The following is a 22,242-nucleotide window of genomic DNA, read 5'->3' as shown; positions in this document are numbered from 1 at the left end:
GGGTTTATCATGTCCGATGTTGATGATGCTATATTATTTTAATATATTTTTGTCATTAAATTATTACATTTCAAAGGCATTGATTCTGATATTAATATAGTTCACATTATATAACCTCAAGGTATAACAAACCCAACTAGAAGCCACTACATTTTGTTATCATTTGTATCACATTAAATAGCAAATTGTATGCGATCGATACTATACTGGACGATAGCTCTCTGATGTGTTGTTGTCTGACGATCCTCTTTCCCGTGCTGGGGACTTCTTTCGTTCAATTGCGTGTCTAGAAGCTCCCAGAACATGGTGCGAAACGTCGGACACCGTGCAGAACAATGCGCGGTACAAGCCAAACACACTTCGGAGAGAGATATATGACACAGCCACCAACGCCTTCTCAGTAGTATCATGATTTATGATTAGTACCATGTCAAAGCACATGTGAAAATAGCGTACGCTTAGAATTAACATATATTGTAAAGAACATGCATAAAAAACTATTAAAATATATTGTACGTATTAAATGTGTATAGCATCGTTAAAATGTTAAATCCAAATTACATAAGATACAATTTACTGTCACTCTGTTCTTCTATTGCAGATATTAAAACTAAATTCTGTTCAACAATTAAATTCATTGGACATGCAACGATGACGTTAATATTTATTGTAGATGAATGGAAAATCCTGATTGTTTAAACACAAAAAAATATCCACAAGGTAATGAGCTAAATATCGTATGCTGCATATGTGGGAAACAATATTATACGTTGCTAAAGTTGTATTTAGTCAGATGGGTTTATATAATAATGCTTTTTATATATAATCGAGTCTTTCATGCACATTGCATCTCAAAACGCTTATTTTTTGACACACACGAATACCTTAAAATCCCCCCCAAAAAATTACATCGTTAAAAGGGTACGAGAACACAACGGATAGATAAAACAAAAACCCGACCCAGAACGTGGAGAACAGAGCATTTTCATTTCAAGTTCAAGTTCATTTATTAGATGTAGCCCTGTGAGCCATTCGGCTCTTGAATCGGGTGCAACTGCAACAAACAAAAAAACATGAACAAAAAAACATCTTAAAGTGACTATGTGCAAACTGAAAATCCAGGAAAAAAACCAGCACAAATTCCAAAAAAAACACCGTACACCAACGCTCAAAGCTCCCCACATCCAGTAAAGTCCAGGGGACAATGACAGCAATAATTGATTTTCATACGGCGCTATATTGACGAGAACACAGAATTTAACGACAAAAAACCCACAACTTTTTTACATTTTGCATTCACGTAATATAAATTTTACCTAAAGTATTATACCTGTCTGAGATGTCTCGTCATCATGTAAAATAGTATTCATTCGTAGCATTGTTTTGATGATTGACGCTCCCAGCACGTGGAGTTAAACAACGTGGTGTTGTACCATTGTGACCCGCACCTATTGGACATACATATGTGGAAGCAAAACAATTGCTTTATTGCTTATTGGACTCCTCCAGAATTAATAAATATTCTGATTCTTATTCTGCGAGAGCTCTACTTCACTACCGCAAACAAAATCTACGCGGTCACAACACTTTTTCAGATGCCGGAAAATAAAAGTGGGTTATTCTTTGTTCTTGAACTGGAACAAACTCTGCCGAATCAAATAACCTATTTTGGGCATACTTATGTAGTGATGCACTCAGAGACACTAGGAGTAGGAGGCACTATTTATTATAGCCTTCGCAGGGTACAGAGGGTAAGTAGACTCTCAGCCAGGACAGCTAACAGACTGCCTGACTGACAACGCCGAGAAGGTGAAGACAGAGACGAAGACTCAAGCAGCACGACGGGATCCCACTCCAAGTGACAGCCCTGAGCCTTCGCTCGGAGGTCCCATTTTATCATCCCAGCATGGCCTCGCTTCGCCCCCGGCCACGCCCCCCTTCTAGAACCCACGAGTTGGTTCCCGGGCTAACGTCACGTGCCCCCTCTATCACCTTTGTCCTACATCCCTCTCTCTGACTTTATCACGTGACCTGCTGACAGACAGGGCGACTGCAACCGCAGATCCCCTTCTCTGCCAGAAACCCACGCTATGCTACGTAGTGACCCATTCCATGTCACTACACTTATGAGGAAACTCACAAGCACGACTCAGATTTAAAATCGTCCTACAAACAGTTTTTATGTTTTCTTTGGGGAAGCATACATTCCAGGGACCTTTAGCGCTCTGCGTTTGTGAGCAACGTGGCCAAATTGTACATTCACGTCTGCAATCACCCCTTCACATATTACCGGACTAAAAGTAATTGGTACAGCTTACGAAAAAAGTGATCGGCGAATTTGGTGTAGGAAAAAAAAAGACATCGCCAACGTTCTATGAAGGGATCTGTCTTCAGGTGAAACCGCGCAATGTTTGCAATGGTCACTGACGTTTCACTCAATTGTGTGGCGTTTCCTTGTTAAGTTTATTTCTGTTCCTGAAGTAGCCCCCAATGACGTGGATTCGAAACATCTGAACATTGCGCCGAAGCGCTGTGCTACTGTACAACCCAAAAACCCGTCAGGGAGCAGCCAACTGTGCCAAATACGAGGTGCGGTATTCTACCCTTCTCTGCACACGCCGTGAAAGAAAGAACACATCTGCAAATCATACATTAAAACCTAGAGTTGTTTTTTTTTTAAAGTGCCAAAGTACGTAGCAAGTATTGCAGGCATTCCCCCTACCTACCTAAAAAAAACCACATAATTAACATGGCGTTAGTTGGCTTGGTGTGTTACAGCTTAAAAGTGGTGGAATGAGGGGGAGCGGATGTTTGACGGTGCGTCGACTGCGATGTTTCAACTGCCTTGTCAACCTGCGCTGTTCAGATGCACGGTAAGCATGGAATAATGAACGGCAAATGCTTGGAAGCACTGAAGATCGGGGGGAAAAAAATAATATTTGCATAAAAGGACGTAAATGTGTCCACGCGTGATTTAGTAAACACAACGATGCAAAAAACACATTTTATCAATAATGCAGATTTAAAATGTTTGTGTGTCATCCAGTATAAATATATAGGGTTTTTTTTGTATCTCATTAGCAGAGGTTGCGTGCATTAAAATGAATAAAATATGTGCAACTAAAAGCTGTTGACCCACATAGTAAAGATGCATTCGGCATGTTGTCCAATTTTAAATCTAGTTGCATTTGCAATTCACGTAAAATAGAACTGGGAATTAAAACTGCATTGCTTTCATGAAACAACATTATACTAATAATTGTTGATTACGTGCGGCCACGTATGTTGAACTTCTTTCGCACCGTACGTATCCAACCGTGATAATCGGGAGGTGTGGGGGAAGGTCAGCAGAGCACAAGTTGCTACAACTCTGGGATGTGTTAGTAGGTCGTAACCCCGTGTTGTTTTTCATGATGTCAGACGTTTCGCAACACGTGCTGGCAGCTTCTACAGGAACGGAAGACTTACTTCATTGGTCAAATGTCCGATGTTTATAGGCAAAGGGACATTTTTGTCAGAAATGTATCGAATTCATACACAAAACGATACGGCACGTAACACAAAATAATCAATTAATGCTGTTCTAGAGAATATATATAGAGAGAATACGTTTTGAACATGACAATGTTTTAAAAAAACAAAGTTTGTTTCCAATATATTTATTTTTTCATAATTTTGTATTACAAATTACATTGTAAATATATATAACGGATTAAAGTGCTCAAATATTTCAGCGTATTTCTATTCAAAGCACGCTTTGTGCGCTATTTGGCTGGGCTATTTAAATTATCACCACCCTCTTGGAAATTTTGCTTACAAATAAAATGCATGCTGATAAATTAGCCCCACCCCTCCGAGTACCCATGCCAATTTGGCTTCTTTCCCATGGAAGTCTGCCTACAATCAGGCGCTATTAAGCGTGAGGCAAGACCGAGTTGTCGTTTCGAAAACTTGTTAAACTGATTTTAATAGCATAATGAGCTTCACAGAGTGCAAATTAACATATTTTGCATCGCGGGCAGAACACACTATGACTAATCATTACTTTGGTTTTCTTTCCAAGGTCTGCGAGAGACAGTAGCATGATTCTGTCTCAAGCAGTTATGAACGGATTGTGCGTTCTCAAAGAACACTCGATTTTTTATTGCTTTATGTAATTAAATGTTTTTTTAATGCATGAAATGGAGACCTAATGGTTTTTATTCCCTGCCAGCAAATGTAATGGGTGATGGAATTGCATGCGAAAAGTTTTACAAAGGGACAATTATAAACAATTGCCGCTTCTCGTACCATCAGTATGTTTGTATGTTGAACTTCTTTCGTAGCCAACCATGGCAATCGGAGGTGCAACTTGTTTGATATTTTCTGGTTCAACAGCTTTCTAAAGCATCAATGAAGCTTCTGTGTTTATTGTAGCGAGACTTGCACAGCTGTCCAGGGAATCGCTCATGCATTGCAAGACTTAGCCCAGTTAATTTATTTTCCCTCTCCCGTCTTATTCTAATGATGCATTGAAAATCTTTAGAAACAATCTCAGCATTTGTTAATGTCCAGTTCAACCCTCCACGTTGCTGCTAATGTGGAAGAGTGATTGGGCTGTTGAGTTTGATTAATGCGGATTTAGGGAAGAGGGGAGGTGAGAGAGTGTGGGAGGTGGCTTATCCAGGCACATGAAGCCCACCGTCTCTTGACTGTGATTTAAAATAAGCTCTGCTTGCAGCTGGAATTGTTGTGCATTGATGTTCCTGGTGGTCTCCAAACAATCCTTGTATTAACGAATATATAGATTGTAAACGGCAATGCAAAACTTATTTAACATAAATTTCGATTTAAAGCTTTCGTGACTGCAAGGATTCATCTTCTTTGGTTCTTTCGGTAAAGTCACGTAGAATGAGAATAAAATAATACATTGATAAAATAAAATAACACAATAATATTTACATACTCAATCATTACAAAACGCATGCATATATACGCGTATATATAAAAGATACAGCAAACGGTGAGAAACAATTCCAAGTGCCCCCATGCTCAAACGATGGTGGAGCAGAACTGATCTGTATCTGAGATGTTGAGCCAGTGATTTGTAATTCCACATTACTATGGCAAGCAGGTTTTCGACATGAAAATCACAATGCGGTCATTATAATGAATGTTTTCTTATGATGACGACAACGTATCCACGTCCCAAACGCCAGGAACGGATACATGCCTTTTAGCATTACAGCGATGCTCTGGCTTACCCAAAAATAACGTTACAACACCATCCGACAATGCATGATTGAGGACTTAACGATTTTTTTATTTCCATTTATTTTTATGTATCTCCTTCGTAACCAAAAAGCCCAACATGCCTTTAAGACAGACGTGGAAATTACATTTTCATGGAAAGTATCAGTATACTTCAAAGACCACCAATGTTTTTGCTTCCCATAACAGTGGAATCTGTATTATCATCCTATGCTTTCAAATGACATCCTTCACGTGAATTAAGCTGCCCAATTGCAATGCCAACCAGGTACATGCCGGATTGCACTGTTATCATATGAAAAAGACACGATTTTTTTGCGTCAGTCTGAAACCATACTTTACTATGCCGGTCAGTGGATTTAATATCACTTGCCTCCAACATAAATGTGGCATTTCGCCGACGAGAACACGTAATTTATGCAACCTTGCCCAACATATTAAGTTTAATTCCACGAAGAGGGACAGCATGTCAGCAAATATATCGTTAAATGTCGTTTTGTTACCCATACTTTATTCATAATTACTTGCAAACTCACTGCAGTCAGTCGTTAATGCATATCTAATGAACAAGTGAAAATATGGTTCTGTTGTTGATCCAGAGTTATTATTTGCTTGTCTTGAGATGTAAGCTGTTGAGGCCAGATTGCCCTTGTTTGAGCACTATTCATAATTAGCGCTTGGCACCATGTAAAAAAATACCACGCTTTGCTTGCTTGCTTACTTGTTAAAGATCCCGTTCCAATTACCGGTAGCATTAACTGCCTGCCATTTGAAGAGACGCTATGACCATATGCAATACATTAGGCTATTATTAAACAAACTACAATACTTTGAAGACGTTCCACACCAACCCTATCTTGCTTTGATTAAGTTTAAATATATTCGAGAAGACAGTTAATTTTGAATTTTAAACTACATTATGCAAAGTTTGTGAAATAGTTCTAAGGTAGTCATTTGCTTTTTTAATCAATGTGATTTTTTTTTTAAATATACACATTATCAAGCACGTGTAAAGTACAACTTTGTAACCGATTTGTTATTTTTTTCTAACTTAAATTGTTAGCAAACATCGTATTTGCATTGCCAGAACGGCATATCAGAAGGTGAGATAGGCAGCACATTGCATGCATCTCATTGGCTGTCTAGTCCTGAAGTTTACGTACTGGAACAGGTCTTCATTTTTTGCTGAGTAAACCAAGCAAAGTCCTTGGCCAAATCCCGGTGACTACAATTAGTTTTTTTTTAATTACAAATGAGACTTTGGCAATTGAAAAATGAGACTTTGGCAATTGAAAAATTAGACTTTGGCAATTGAAAAATGAGTGCACAAACAGAAATGTCAATAGACAATGTAGACTGAGATGAACATGATGAACACGAGCCTGTTTGCCCATCCAAGGACGGGCGTATTGCAGTAAATCTGAAACTTGCTACCGAAAAGCAGAGCGCGACGTGATATTCACGACATCAATGCGCGTGCAATTTGTAAGGGCGCGGTGACACAGACCTATTTCATTTTAAGGTTATAATCCCTTGTTCATCACGACGTCCTTTTTACTTTGATGTCTCAACAGCGTTATGGAGATCACGTGACGTGATGAGGGGTCTGCCTTTGTAGTGAGGGTTGTGAGTTGACGCCGAGGAGGGAGGAGGAGGCGCCTCGACCCCCCATGTGGAGTGACGTCAGCCGCTAATTATTATGAATGGAGGGGGGGGGGGTACATTTGGAGGACGTCACCTTATAATGATTGCTAATGAGGGGGGCTGTTCGATGTGGAGTGACGTCAGTTGCGCATGATTATTAGTGAGGGGAGGAGTACTCCATACTGAGTGACGTCACGCGCTCATGATTATTAATGAGGAGGGGTGGGAGGAGGGCGGTGTCCATTTGGAGGACGTCACCTGGTTATGAATATTAATAAGGGGGGCTGGTCGATGTGGAGTGACGTCATGAGCGTTCAGGACAGACATTGCTGGATGATTATAGTAGGTATAATCCAGATTAAAATATATGTAGAGACAAATATACATATATGTGTTTAGCAGCTAATTTTAGGCCGGATGATATTCATAGTGAGCATAACAAAGTGTGTAACTGTAGTAATTTATTGGAAATACTGCAATGTATTGACATACATTTTTCAATGACATACGGTTTATTTTTTCGCCACATGCATTATTATCGTGCTTTCAGCGTCACGTTACGGGATGAAGAATCCATTGGGAAATCTCAAAGAGCAGCAAGTCCCCCACGTATGAGTAGACAGTCGAGAGAAGCGATTTTGTTTTACAGGACTTCTCCTATCTCATCATTTATACTGCGTGGTGCCCTCTTATATACACTCTGCAACAACAAGGTTTGTTGCGCGATACTCAACCTGATATTTTTCATTCTCAGAATTTTTATCTAGACACATTACGTGTAAAATTGAATACATAAATTGCTTAGTCGGTGACGGCAAGGTTGAGAGCATCAAACTCGCGATATTTGAGAACCAAGATTAATAATAATGGATAGCTGAAACCTGAAATCAAACTCGGGATCTCAGTGGTACGGCCTAATTTATTTGGCCTCTAATCCAACCGGCCACAATGATATTCGAAAACTTCATCATCGCACGTGATTCCATACGGAGAATTACAAAAAAAGGTCATGTTAGTATACTACTATCGTGTAATACAGTAGTCGTGGTCATTGGGTGTCCCCTTAAGACATGTCTTTCCAGACAATATAAATAACACAGATCATTATCAATGCATTTACTATCAAATACCGTATACTCTGATTCGTTTATGACTTGACAACAAACGTATTTGAAATACTCATATGATTGGTCACATTATTATATAGTGTACATATACATCCAAATATGGAGAATGTATTCCCATTACACTTTACATTATCGCTTTTTATCATGTAAAACGGTGTTTTTCATTTCCTCAGACCATTCTGAAAAGCATGTAAAGAGAATAACACATTTTGCTCATATATATTAAAACGAAAATGAGTATTTCCCATACATATCTTTAATACATGGAGATCGTTTTGTCTCCTGAATAAACTTCACTTACATCAAACATTTTTACATCAGGTGCAATCATCCATCATTCCAAGTTGGAGTCTTAATCAATTCTACAAGTGAGGAAGATTTTAATATTCCTTTCCAAGGTCACTCCAATTTACACTTAATGCTGTGGTACTGATGAAAAGTTAACACACGTAAAACACGTCTACTATGTTGAACCACGTTTCTTTTTTGTAGTTTTTCCGCTGATGGAAATTTAGTAAAGCTTACAAACACTCTTTGGGCACATACCAAAACATTGCATTAATAACACCGAAATCAGTATGGCGATGAATAATGCATTCACTGCAAGTATGGCCGAATCATTTGGCGGCATGAAGGAAATTGAATACGAAACAAAGCTACAGACAAATGATACCCATTCCCTGTGTCACTCGGCATGAATGCGTGTGGGTTTATAAGGAATGCTACCATGCGGTTGTATACAATTTCATGAGAAAACCATTACCTAACCATGTTACAAGACTTTACAGTTTATGACATATCCTGCTCAACAGTACTGTTATATTTAAGTTGATTGGTTGATTGTTAAGCCATTACAAAGTCCAGTTATTCTTAGCACAGATGTACATACCAGTCTATATATACCAGGAAGCCAGTTACACATGCTTGTCTAATGGAATATGCATTAAACATCGAAACTCCTTTATCATCTTCTATTGTATATATTCGTATACTCTACTTCCACATGTTAAACGTACTACATAGAATCAATGAACTGTCTCAGCAAATAGTTTGTTCTCATATCTTTATACAAAAAAACACTGAAACAAATATCCCAGTAAAACTATGAGTGACACTTTTGGTGCGATTCCATTTGCGTCAAAGAGTGCTAAACTTGATATAGGTATTGCTTGTTTATATATAAATTAAACCACGTTAATAATGACAGTGGTGATAATTGTTCAGCACCGTTTTTCCATAGTGGCATAATGGTATTGTGGGACTATTTTTAGCTAATGTGCTTGAGGTTAATTGTACAAAACTATCAACGACTTGGATAGACGACGGGTTCCATTACAAACGGCAGCCTCGACCCAGCGTCAGGGCCTCCCTTTTATCCTCCCCAGCGTGACCTGGCTCCACCCTCGGCCTGGAACTTACTAGAAGGTTCTGGGCTCTGCCCCACGTGTCGCCTCTGTCACCTTTACCCTACATCCGTGCCGATCACGTGCCCTACTGGCAGACGGCTGCTGTATCCTCAAATACCCTTCACTGCAAGCAACGGCCCTACGCACTCCTGGGCACACTTCACCTGCCCTGCTGGTAGACCGGGCTATTACACCCACGATCCCGCTCTCTACCAGTAACCAGCGCTACGCGCCATAGTGACCCATTCCATGTCACTACAGTAGTGCAGAATCAAAACTAATAACAAAACTACACACGTTCATCAATAACACTGCCCGAAAAGACCTTATATTTTATAAACCTTATATAATTAGGTGACGTTTTGGGGAAATGTGCCATAGAGAAGAACTATCATCATGATAAACATGCTGAGGTGTTGTAACTCTTAGAGAATGTGAAATACAATTGAGGAGAGGTGTTTCTTCACCTTAGAAACACATTATGTTTGTGAACAAATTAAATGGCAATTTTTAAACTTTTTTCCATTCTAAAGAATGCACCACATCGCAAACAAACTTTTATAATCTATTATAAAAAAAGATATGCCGCATGAGAATACCCTATGAAAGCATGTCATGTAAGAATGCTCTTGGAAAGTAACATATAAACACATTTCTCATTGGGTTTGAAGATCTTGTTTTTCATTTTGGAATGGATACATTTGCACAAGTTAAGCATTGCATATGAAGTCCAACATTGAGGACACTTGCATATAGCAATTACTATGGGTAGAATACATTGGTCAAAATGGAACTTTTGTTCCATGAAAAAAATATAACATTCAGAAAATATCAGCAGGGGTCGTTATAATGTCAGAAAGCAATCCGAGGGAGAGAAAAAAATTCCATTATTAATGTGCCTCTTTCAATCTGTCAAGCCTTTAAAGTTGAAAGGCTGTGTACAACATGACTATTTTTTTACTGAAGTCGTGCAAGTTTGATGTTCATCCGGATTGGCGGAGTACTGTTGAATAATCTCTTAAATATATGTGCAGATGGTGAAAAAAAGAACCTTCGGTTAATTGGAGTGTAACAAGTAAACAGTGGTTAGAGTGAAACTAGTAATGGGGTAAAAAAAAAAAAATAACTGAATAGTTTCACTCCGTTCTCCCTCTGGGCTGTTAACATGGGTACCAATGGCAGTGGCTGGGGCTTTGGGAAGGCTGGGGATGCCACCAAATACATTTGGAAATTCCACCACTGAGATGAATGCCACACCATTTTATTTAAAAAAACGCCTACGAGTGTTATTGTTATGAACTTCATACAAACCCACGCTCTATAAACACACTGCAGGGGCAGTGGAGCTATCCCTATCCATTGCCCTCTTATCTGTGAATCATGTTTGCCCATTGAGGCCAGAGGATTCCCTCTGCTTTCTGTTACCCATGGGCATTCGCAGATAATGTCAATAGCAGACAAATAAATGTATGATATTGCAGTCATGGTAAAGTTTCTAAACTGCAGGAAAAGTTAATGCTTCCTAGTTTGACATTTGTGCATTATTCCACAAGTGATGTATCTTACACTAAAAAATAGCACATTGCTGTAGCATCACGTTTTACTGCGAGGCAAATAAGAAATCGCACGTTTTTAAGTGTCCAGCATGACTCGTAAATCTAATAATGCCTTCTAAGGCTGACTCTACCCAATTTGTGAAACCATTCAATCTCGGACCCATATTTCAATGCAGATTTTTTTTTCTTGTTTTCAGCATCAACTCGGCTCTCTCTGTACCAAATTACAACGTTCTCCTCTTTACATGAAATCATTATAATTTACATCAGTCACTTAGCCATAATTGCCTGTATGAGACGCAAAACACTTTGTGCATTGCTTGACAGCCTCTACATCTTAAACACATTGTAGAGTCAAAGCCTGGATGTAGCCTTTTAGCATGGCAACGTCATCTGGTCTGCCTTACTCCGTGTTATATTCCCGGTGTAATCTTTTAAAACTGTCAACAATTTTAACAGGAATACCCAGCACTTTGTTAGGTGCATTGCACAAGTGAATCAGAGCAGACATACCAAGTAGAGTGGCTAAGAAAGGAATCCTTACAATTTAAAAATATTCTCATCTACGAACCTGGTACACCCAATTTCCCACAGACAATATCATTTTTCATATACATTACTGGAGTTATTTAGTTACACAAATGACGGTGATTTATATTTTATTAATCACAAAAACTAACCTGTAAGCCTTCCATTCAAAGCGCTATCGCCAGTGCACAAACTTGTTTGAGAATGACCGCACTGTTTACTTGATGATGCATCGGTATCTCTTTACACCCCAAAAATCTGGCTTGGTTTCATGAACGCATGGGAAAAAAACACATTCGATGCAGCAAATATGTTATCCATCCGAGTTAATTAAACTCTTAGCCTCGTAATAAATTAATGCACGTATTACCCATGACATTTCACACAATAGCAAACTATTTCGAGACCATTTTCCGGCAGCAAAAAAAAAACTGCGCCTGAGAGATACTGAACCCACCACACCTCGCTTAAATCCAGGCAAGAGATCTAGGCAGGGAATGCAATGAAATAAAACCACGCTCGCAATGCTGCTTTTGCGGTGGTACACAAACACAAATAGCGAAGCTCCCAACGCATTTGTCACAAACAAACGACAAAGTGCACACATGATGAGGCAGTGGACCTTCCTTCTCAGGAGAGAAATATCTCTCTGCCACGGCGGTGTGAAAACTCGGAATTATTCCATCTGATTTGTGAATACGGAAAAGTATTGGAATACTACTTTTCACCAGACAATGCCAATTGAAACGCATCCAATGTTTTTTTTTTACAAAACTAGAATACAATTATATTCTTTGTATTCTGTGGGTCCTTCGGTAAAGCCACGTAGATAGACCAAATAATAAAAATAATATAAATAATATAAATAATAACAATATCACCACGTTTCGATCGCAACACAAACAATCGTCATCAGGTGAAAAATATAGCCGGAGAGCTGCTGGGGCAGGAAAAAAAAATATGGTGGGAGCGCTGCTAAGGCAGGGAGTTATATAAATAGAATACAATCTCAGAATATAATTATTTGTCGTGTTAACGTACGTATATATTTTTTTCTCAACACCATCCTCCGTTCCGACAATTAAATACTATATTTAGATGTACAAAGTTTTACCATACTTGTAAGATCCATCTTTTCCACAGCAAGATGGCACGATGTCCGACGTTTCGCTCCACGTGCTGGGGAGTTTCAACGTCGGTAGCGAACAACACACGGCACCAACCACAAACGCGCCAATCAGAGAGCTAAGCAGCACAACCGCCAAGATCTACTCGGTGAAAGAAATTGCTGCTGTGATGGCAGATTAAACCAAACAATAAGACGGAGCATTCTATTATCTGCTTGCAAAAATACCATTAAGAATATGATTTGGCTCTCCATATGACAGCGGGTAAAACGGCAGTATTTTCAAACCACATTAATCCGTTTCTAACGAACTGATAAATTACAAAAAAAAAACAATCTATATTTTTTTGACCTCTTTATACTCGCCATTGTTGTCAAATGTGTTTCTGGGGCACGTGAACTGGGAACACATCAATGGCTTCCAAAGTTATCTTGGAAGCTTAAAACACGAACCATTTGTGTGATGCTGTCCGTATCCCCACGGTGCAGCTGTACACCCGTAAATTAGTGCGGTGTGGTTTGCATTGACAAAAAAAAAAACACACACATACGCGAACTGACAGTGCTGCCTTTTATCATTAGCAGCGGCGTCAAGGAAGTGTAAAAGGAGCCCGTTCACACCGCACCCATGTACGCCTTTGAACAATGAAATTTCGAGAAAGCCACAGAAAAAAAAGAAGGCTACGCACAACACTGACACAGTCACAGGCTGGCCACTCACCCCGGCCGATGCGTTCTTACCACACCGGCGCCAACATTTTTTTGTTTGTTGCCCGAGCGCACGCACGGATCCGAAGATGGTCACACCCCTGCCCGCCTTCCTTTCTCTTCTCTTTAAGCTGCTGTAAATGAGAAGAGAGGCGACTTGAAATAGCACAACTTGTACGAAGTAATCGCACACACTAAAGAAGCGCCAGCCAATAAAAGGGCACAGCTGTGATTCATTAAGAGTCTCGCCACGTCTTTGTACATTTTGATTAGAGGCTTCATTAACGTAAAACAAAAAAAAAATCCCCACAGTTTAAATGTGTACTTAAATATGAACTGAACATATGCTGTCGCAAGCATATAAAAGGAAGCTTGCTTTAAACATAACGACCCTTAAAGTTGCAACAACACTGTCCCTCCATTGTACTTCCAAAAATATTACATATATATTGAAGATAATAAACTAATATACATACAAATGTAACGAGGGCTTAACGAATGAAGGCTAATGAGTTGCACAACATGTGTTATTTTCAATTCCACACGCATTTTGCATGACAAAAATGTACAGGGAAGCACAGCCCGCGAGCATGCATGTATGTTGGACTTCTTTCGCACCGTACGTAGCCAACCGTTAAAATCAGAGGAGTGGACACAACATCCAACAGGATACGTTAGGCATAGGTGCAATAGATGTCTCCCTGACCTCGGAAAGGAAAGTCTGGACATATCAAACAGGGAGTGGAATGAATAGGACGAGATAGAAATGAAAATTTTGAAAGTAAAAAAAAAGCAATACTTTAAAATGTTTTTTCCCCCTCAAAGTAATGCAATAATAATTATTAATAATTATTGAATTATTAAACAATAACTGTTGAATTTTTCAATAATAATTATTGATGTTCTTGGTTCTTTCGGTAAAGTCACGTAGAAGGGAAACAATAAAATAAAAAAAATATTACTTTATAATAAAAATATGATTTTATTGTTTCCCTTCTACGTGACTTTACCGAAAGAACCAAGAATATGAATCCCTGCAGTCACGAAAGCTTTAAATAAAAAAAACAATTATTGACTCATCAGCAGTACTCGATTGGTGTTTCAATCGTAATACTTGAGCGACCGGCACACCCATCCCACTTCTCCTTCTGAAGGAATAGTCACAGTACACCATGACCCTTTGTCCCTTGAAACTCTTGTCAACTTCGTGTTTCCATTACAATGCACAGGCGAGACCGTGAATTGCGTCTTATGCTCTGGAAGTGTTCATTATTTATATCCCTTTCATATCAGATTTGGCTTCAACACATCACAAGTGTGTGTGCCACACTTTGCAGTGATATATGGCGGGGGGGGGGGAGGTACTAGCTTCCGCACTTTATGTGACCTCACTATTAAAAATATGGTATGCATCAATGCTGAAGTGTGGAAGGGTGAAAGCAAGGGCAGTATCGTTAAATTAACCATTTTACCACGCAGACTACATTGCGGCTGACTTGCCTGTTTCTAATTTCCCATGTGAGGCGGCACACAGTGTGTGTGTGTGTGTATATATATAACACGCACATTAACCATTTTAGAAAATAAACTATCATAGGACCGACATGACTTTCTAATTTCCCACGTGAGAAAACTGCAACGTTATAAAATTACTTGCATCCATGCACCACGTGGAAAGACGGTGGATAACCGGTGGTAAAGCTCCAGTTGCTTTGTGATCGCACACACCGACTTTGTTAGCCAGCGTGATTAAGAACAACGTTACGTACACAATTCTACCATGTACCAATTAACTTGCTCCATCTCTGCATGTACATGGGAAGCTTACGAATCCCATTGCACGGCTGCATCAGTGACCCATCACGAGCTATTGGTGCATCGGTACACATATACACGTCCAAGTATGACATATCCATTATTATTATCACCGACATCATAATTATTCCTGGGAATATTCCGCTGTCTGTGAAATTGCATGAGGTCATCACCTACCACCTGCTCCTCCTTTCTCTCAGTCACCAGTGTTTTTTCTTCCACGACTTCACTTAATCTGCAGCCCCATTGGGCTCGAGATGGCTCAGTATAACCGTTGAGCATGTAACAAATGTGCACCGTACCTCGATGAAGATGATGCGTACGTTTCATTAAGTCCAATAAAATAACAAAGATCCCCCGTATATTAGGTGGTTCTTTCGGTAAAGTCACGTAGATAGAAAAATAATAATAACAATAAACTTCACTTAATTTGCGTTCTTATTTTTTATTATTTTATTGTTACTTTTTTTTCTATCTACGTGACTTTACCGAAAAACAATAGAATAGTAATTCCTGCAGTCACGAACGTTTTAAGTCAAAATCCCCCCTATAGCATTAACATACTTTTTGGGAAAGTGCTATTGGCGGGGACGTTTGAAGTCCAGCAAGATGCCTTTGTCTCCCGAGTGGCGATGTTTACACACTGGGCCATGTGCTCATTTGCGGCCGAGTCGACCTAGGCGTGACCCAGGAATGGTTCGAATAATCGTCACTGGTGTTGGCCATGAGCGGAAATCGAACTTGGCTCGCCGGTTACATAGCCCAGCTCTCTGACCGCTGTACCACCGCTCGCACGATTAATTAGTCGACAAATAAGAACCCACATTGTACAGAGGCCATCATCAGTTACTGATGCATGTTCACTCAACACCCATAATAACCTCCTTCTGAGTCCCCATCCCTTCCCCACCACCCTCCAGAACAGATTACAATAACGTGAATGTTATTCCTATATAGATATTTCCCGTATACGGTGGACGTATTAGTTGTCTATTTATACAAGTAATGGTTGCAGCTTAAGGAATGGAACGTGCCAGAGAGGATGTCTGCCAAAGAAATGGAGCGATTAAATCAGTGCTTGTGCAGGCGAGAGGTGGGGCTTGTTACTCGCAGCATCGAGAGAGATGGTGACCGGCTTGGGGAAACCCACATCCATGAACGCAGTGGTTCTTTCTTAAACGGGGTTTGCGAGACAGGTAAATAATCGAAAACACAATTTAAGCACGGGGACATACGTACAACAACTCTGTTTCATCAAACCTATGTATTTATTTAAACAAAAATTTCATGATTGAGAACCAAATGGGTGCAGGATGCAATAAAGGTCAAGAACCATTAATGAGTCCACCTTGGCTGCTTCTGATGATTATGAAAAATAAATATTAAACAAATCATATCCTCAGCATTGAGGCGCATTTCGCGGACAAAATAGAATCAACATTAACTTTGCTAGTGACAGATAATGTGATGTTATATTTATTTGGGTCTTTTGGTAAAGTCAAGTAGATAGGTTAAAAAATAACAAATGAAACAAAAACTACGACGTTTCGATCGCAACACAAGCGACCGTCATCAGGTGGCAAAGGGGGGGGGGGGGGGAGGAGCCACTAAAGGCGAGCTGTTTGAAAGGTTAAATACGTAATATTTAAAAAATCTTTTTTTTAAAACACGCTTTTATGAAATGTACTAGTAATGGCAGAACTCCACGACTCCAGGAAGTGGCCCCGAAGCTTGCCACAACGTAAGGGACCGTGGACAATTACAGCCAACGTCAGTTGAGCGTGAACAATTAGACCCAAGCCGAAATATAACATATCAAAAAGAATGTTTAAAAATATGTTTATTTTTATTTTTTATGATAGAATATAGTATTGTCATCAGTATGACATGCGTATACCAAGTTTGCAGTCGATACCACATTGGTAAGTTGGTTAAAATTGAGTTACAAGATTTGAGGATACAACAACAACGACAGAGAGCGTGAGTTAAATAAAAGCGTGTAATAAAAAGGGCGTAGCTCAAGCGTCCTGGTATCAGAACGAAGTGGGTGGGGCACAAGTGCCCTGGGACCAGCACAAGCAGAGATGGTTATGTTAATATGGAATATGAGAATCAGAGAAGGGTAGACACATTAGCTGTGGAAAAATTAACAATGCAGAGGCAACACCGCAGAAATTGATTGGACAATCAATTGATTGGACAATCAATTACAGGAACTGCAATTGATTGTCCAATCTTTAGTAAAATAAAACTCACATCGGAAGATGACAAGATGGAAACATCATAGCTAGTTAGGACGTAAACTGGTTAATGATGTCCTTCCAATGATTGCTGAGTTTGTACCAATCCTTTCTGTTGAAATTATGTCTGTGTTTGTATATATAGATGGCTTCATGAAGGAATCTTTGTTGATAGTCAGTGGGCTTGCAAAGTACCTTGGTCTTAGAGAAATCAATTTCGTGTGAGCCAACCACATGAAAACAATGATCAGCCACGGCTTAAGTGTTGGTCCTCCCGTGTTTCAAATCTACCTTATGCTCATTAACACGGTCAGAGACATGTCCTATATACATACACTTACATATACCTACATTTAGATATCGGTTCGTATAGAAATTGTATTACGTTTACATGTTGGATTCTTAATATATAAACAATTATGTTGACAACTATCTCCTGGAATAAAACTGATTAAAAGGAATAAGTAAAAAAAATCTAAGAATGCCAGGGAGAGCTTTGGGAAATGTCTTAATTAAAAATCTAACAGCACGACATGCCTATAAATTGAAAAACAATAATAATGACAAATAATAGGTTTGGAGGAAACTATCTGTATACTCGTTGCATAATAAAAAAAAGTTGTGTTATATGTATCAACGTATTCTTAATTTCCAATGGAAATAATGGTTTAATTGTGTAAATCTATTTCATGCCATGAACCTTATCTGCTGTCCATGAGATGGCATGTGTAGGGCATGATAGTTTCCTTTCACTTTGATACCCTGGCAAATATGACTAACATAGCTGGATAATCGATTTCAAATTTTATACCACTGATCAATTGTGATTTGTATTTCGTCATTGTAACATTATATTAGAAAAAAAATCGATTATTTGCTTCGTAAATACTATTAAAACACTATAACCAACGGGATTAAATTAATTCCAATTAGCCATGGATTGAGTGGGTATTCCTCCCTCCAAAACATTTGCCTCACGTGGAAAAGGCTAATAAATATTCGAGCACTCCCTGGAGGCGCTTTCACCAGCAGTGGAATGAGCCGGTAATTGCAGGGTTGCAACTTTACACCGAGTCGAATTTCAGAGCACTTGGTATGATCGAAACATGCGATTACAAAAAAAAATTACATAAACAATGTAGCAGGCCTTCAAAAATAATGACCGTTACTAACTGCAAGCATGCCTACCCCCAGGTTCACTCGCCTCGTACGAGTCACCCAAACGAATTCTAAAGACAGTTCGGAAGCTACTGGGGCAACAGAACACACACGGAGTTGAAGCATTTGTTTACTCTTTGTTCTAGCTTTTATTTGCATTGCCAACGAGTAGAGCAGAATTATATTTTTTTGGGGGGTGTTGCACTGTGAAAGTGTATTTTTCAGACTCGTTCATGTAATCCTGCACTCTGGCGCATCACATCGGGACCTCGAGCTTCGGCAGGCAAACTTGAAATGTTGTTTTCTTTTGAATGAGCGTTGTGTGGTAGTTTATGCCCCATTACTGGAGCTACCAGCTCCTTTATTGACGTTGCTCTGTAGCAGCAGTGTGCAAAGATGAATTTTGCATTGATTTATTTTGCAATCAAGTCGTCCACACGCTGTGTCTGTCGTGTGGTGAATCCCCAAGCACAGTGGTTCTTAACCTTGCACCCCTTTGGTTCTCATTCGTAAAAAAAAAACAACAGTATAATGTTAATACATACATAGGATTGATGAAACCAAGTAGTTGTGCTTATGTGCCCGTGATTCATTTGTGTTTCGATGATTTACCATCTAAAAAAAAATCTGGCCACGTCTCGCACCCCCCAGAAATGGCATCTCACATCCCCAGGTTAAGAACCTCTGCTCTAACAATAGTGACGAGAAGCCTCACAACAAAGTGTCTGTCAAGGTCGTGTTGTATCCACAACTATAAGCAGAACTCCATTTTGTTTCCAAATGGAAATGAAAGGTTTAATTTCATAAATCGACTGGCTTTCCAGACTAATATTATCAATCTGCTTGTATTTAAGTGAGAAAACTCTGGACCATTTTAAACGATTGGGTCTCATCAGTGTAATAATGCTTGTCCAGTGCTGCATGTTAACATTACCCTGGAAAGCCAAGTGACATGCAAGACAGTTCGAATTTTCTAAGACACTTATTCATGTACTGGAGTGGAGAGGCGACAGTATATTTTTCTCCGGGTCCTTAGATTTTTACCTCCACAGAGAGAACCATGCGTTTAGAGTATTTGGCTGTTATAAATGTACACGTGATACACCACATCGTTGAGCTATAATATGTGATCAGGTCCCTTCTGAAAAAGAGCTATAGAGCTCATTGGCCTTACCTGGTAAAATAAAAAAAAAGATTTGAACAGTTTTTGTTGTGCATTGTGCTATGAACCCTTTGATTTCAGTTTGAATCCCAGCCATGGATAAAATCTATAGGTAATATCTGAACTGGTCCTAGGTACCACCTTCACCAATCTGGAACGACCGGTTTGGTGAGGTCTGGTCAAAGAAGCACCAAGACCAACGCAGCATGGCAGATGCTTTCATCCACCAGTGGATTGACAAGGGCTGTAAATAAGATTTATGCACGCAACTCATGCAAATGTATTAAGCACGATTAAATTTACTTTAAACTTAATCAAAGCAAAACGTGTGACCGTTTAATATCGCTTTTGCTGTATAGCGAGCTTGAAGGTATCATCCCCTTCACCAATGGCTGCACACACATTAAAACAATAACTCATGGCATTATGCCCGTAGCACAATGGAATTGGAAGAAGAGACCCCAAAAAATTACATTGTTCTAAAAACTTTGTTATGTTATGAAACTGTTAGAATGACTCACAGCTTCCATCCAGATGTGCGCAAGCCAATCTTGCCAACGTTCTTCTCGAATCACTCCACAGCGCGTCTTCACAGTGACCAACCCTTCACGTGTTCTAACCCCCGTTCTCCATCCTCCTCCCCCCACAGAGCTTGCCCCGGAGCTTCCAGTTATTTGTTTCAAACGGTTGTGTGACTCGTGCGCACATAAGTAGGCATGGACCGTACGCTGGACTTCTGTCGCACCGTACGTAGCCAACCGTGCTAATCGGAGGCGCGGGAGTCTAGGCGAGGCACCGTCACCTGAGCTCACCACCACTGGCTTCTAGGTGGCCGCTCTTTCTCTCGAGTGTGCACTTTCTTCACTCTCCAACTGGGCCCCATTGCCACGTCACCGTCCATCGATCCCTCACACCTCATTGTATCTCTCACCAACTCACCACCATTGATGTCCTGATGATCTCAGTGCTCGCCGTTCACAAATTAACACACTCCTCGATGAATCACCTTCGACTGTGCTCGTACATTCCCCCACGCGGAGTGCCCCTGGTAATTATTCCCTCGTATACACGTCCTCCTACCTTGCCTATCTTGTTTGTCCACCTCACCTATTGAGCAAAGGAAATAATAACCCCCCCCCCCTCTCTCCCATAGCCTAAACATCCTGTTTTGGCAAGTGCTGTTCGCGAGCACCTATGAAGTGCACACGAGTGGGTGGATGGCCAACACTATGCCCGGCCACCTTCGTTTCCCGAGCGTTGCTGTTTGCACACCTCACCGGCTACTCATTTAAGGCGACCTCGGGGAGGCCTGAGGGCGGTTCACACATTCGTGGCTGATATGGTCGTATTTCGGGAAATCACCCACACTTCAGCAAACAAAAATAGTTGGCAACAGCTGTAATTGAGACTACTCTATACACCGTCATGTTAAACGAAAAAAAAACAGTGTATGAATTACATTATTAACCAATGCATGATCTAATTTACGATTAATATAGTCAAATTGTTGACTGGCCTTGAGCCGCGAGTAGATATTCCAATTATCTATTGGAGGGAAAGGTGGATTAATCGACAATAATGGATAACCAAATAAATCAATTCGATTACACTCAGCACGAGTGATTAATTAACGCACGAGGAAACTATAAACGCGATCAAATGATACGATTTATCATTTAAAGGATCAGCCGATAGAAGACGTTGATTGTGATGCATTGCAAACACAAAATTACAGTTTAAGTGCTCAATTAAAATGATACATTGTCAGTGCACCTCGATATAAAATCTGCTGCTCTCTTGCAGTAGATTATGCGCCGCACAAGTGTGCGTTACCCAACCGTGAACTCCGCCATGGCCAATTGAATTTGATGCAAAAATAATTTCAAATGGCGGTCCAGTACTTGTAAAATGTAGTCTAACAAAATACAATGCTGTGAAAAAAGAAATAGGATTTTGGAGGGGAGGGAAATACTTTGAATGGTTGTTCTTTGATTCAATTGCCGAACATTAGTCTCGTTCAATATGGAAAATCCCAGGGTGGCTTTTCACGTGCAATATTTCCATTCCGGGGATTTGTGTGGCTGAGATTATATTTTATGGCGGCTTTCACAAATGCACAGTTCAGGGAACACACTTCCAGAAAGAGAGCAACACGGAGTAGATTATTCAAAAGGTATTAAAATCAACAAGCGTAAATCAAGTGCCACGCATATATTTAGTGCAATTAGGGAAAGAGTAGTTATCATGTTCCAAATCCCAGCAATAGCATAAAGAGCTCACAAGAGCTTGGGTGATAATGCTACACGGTAAGGTGAGGAGGCTGCAGTGACATACGGATTACTCTGGATGGCCTTTTTTAATAGAACAGTGCATATTAGCATGCACAAGTCAAAGCTTATGTCTGAAATGTGCAGACCCTTATGCAACAGTAATGCAATGAAGGGACAGGTCTTAATACCGCTGTGCGCAAGTCTACAATGTGCATACAAATGGTGCATTTCGTCATGACCATTATCATTATC

General features: G+C 39.9%; 2 long non-coding RNA genes across 3 annotated transcripts; one reads left to right on the top strand and one right to left on the bottom strand.

Annotated features, from left to right (window-relative positions):
- Positions 1-390: 390 nt before the first annotated feature.
- LOC116950472 (uncharacterized) lies at positions 391-21,105 on the bottom strand. Of its 2 annotated transcripts, none has more exons than XR_004404027.2 (4): positions 20,242-21,105; positions 13,359-13,479; positions 12,631-12,690; positions 391-1,054 (listed from the first exon to the last, which is right to left on the bottom strand). It is a non-coding gene; the product is annotated as an uncharacterized LOC116950472 (long non-coding RNA). The 2 variants fall into 2 exon arrangements; XR_012946423.1 differs by having other exon boundaries at positions 20,660-21,105.
- Positions 2,013-3,730, top strand: LOC142930495 (uncharacterized). Its single transcript, XR_012946424.1, has 3 exons — positions 2,013-2,589; positions 2,779-2,873; positions 3,421-3,730. It is a non-coding gene; the product is annotated as an uncharacterized LOC142930495 (long non-coding RNA).
- Positions 21,106-22,242: the final 1,137 nt, after the last annotated feature.

This window comes from Petromyzon marinus, chromosome 39 (assembly GCF_048934315.1).
Source record: "Petromyzon marinus isolate PM22_M1 ecotype Great Lakes invasive population chromosome 39, UKy_Petmar_22M1.pri1.0, whole genome shotgun sequence".
Lineage (NCBI taxonomy): Eukaryota > Metazoa > Chordata > Hyperoartia > Petromyzontiformes > Petromyzontidae > Petromyzon > Petromyzon marinus.
The sequence above is the reverse complement of the archived record's forward strand: the minus strand, read 5'-3'. Positions and strand labels throughout refer to the sequence as shown.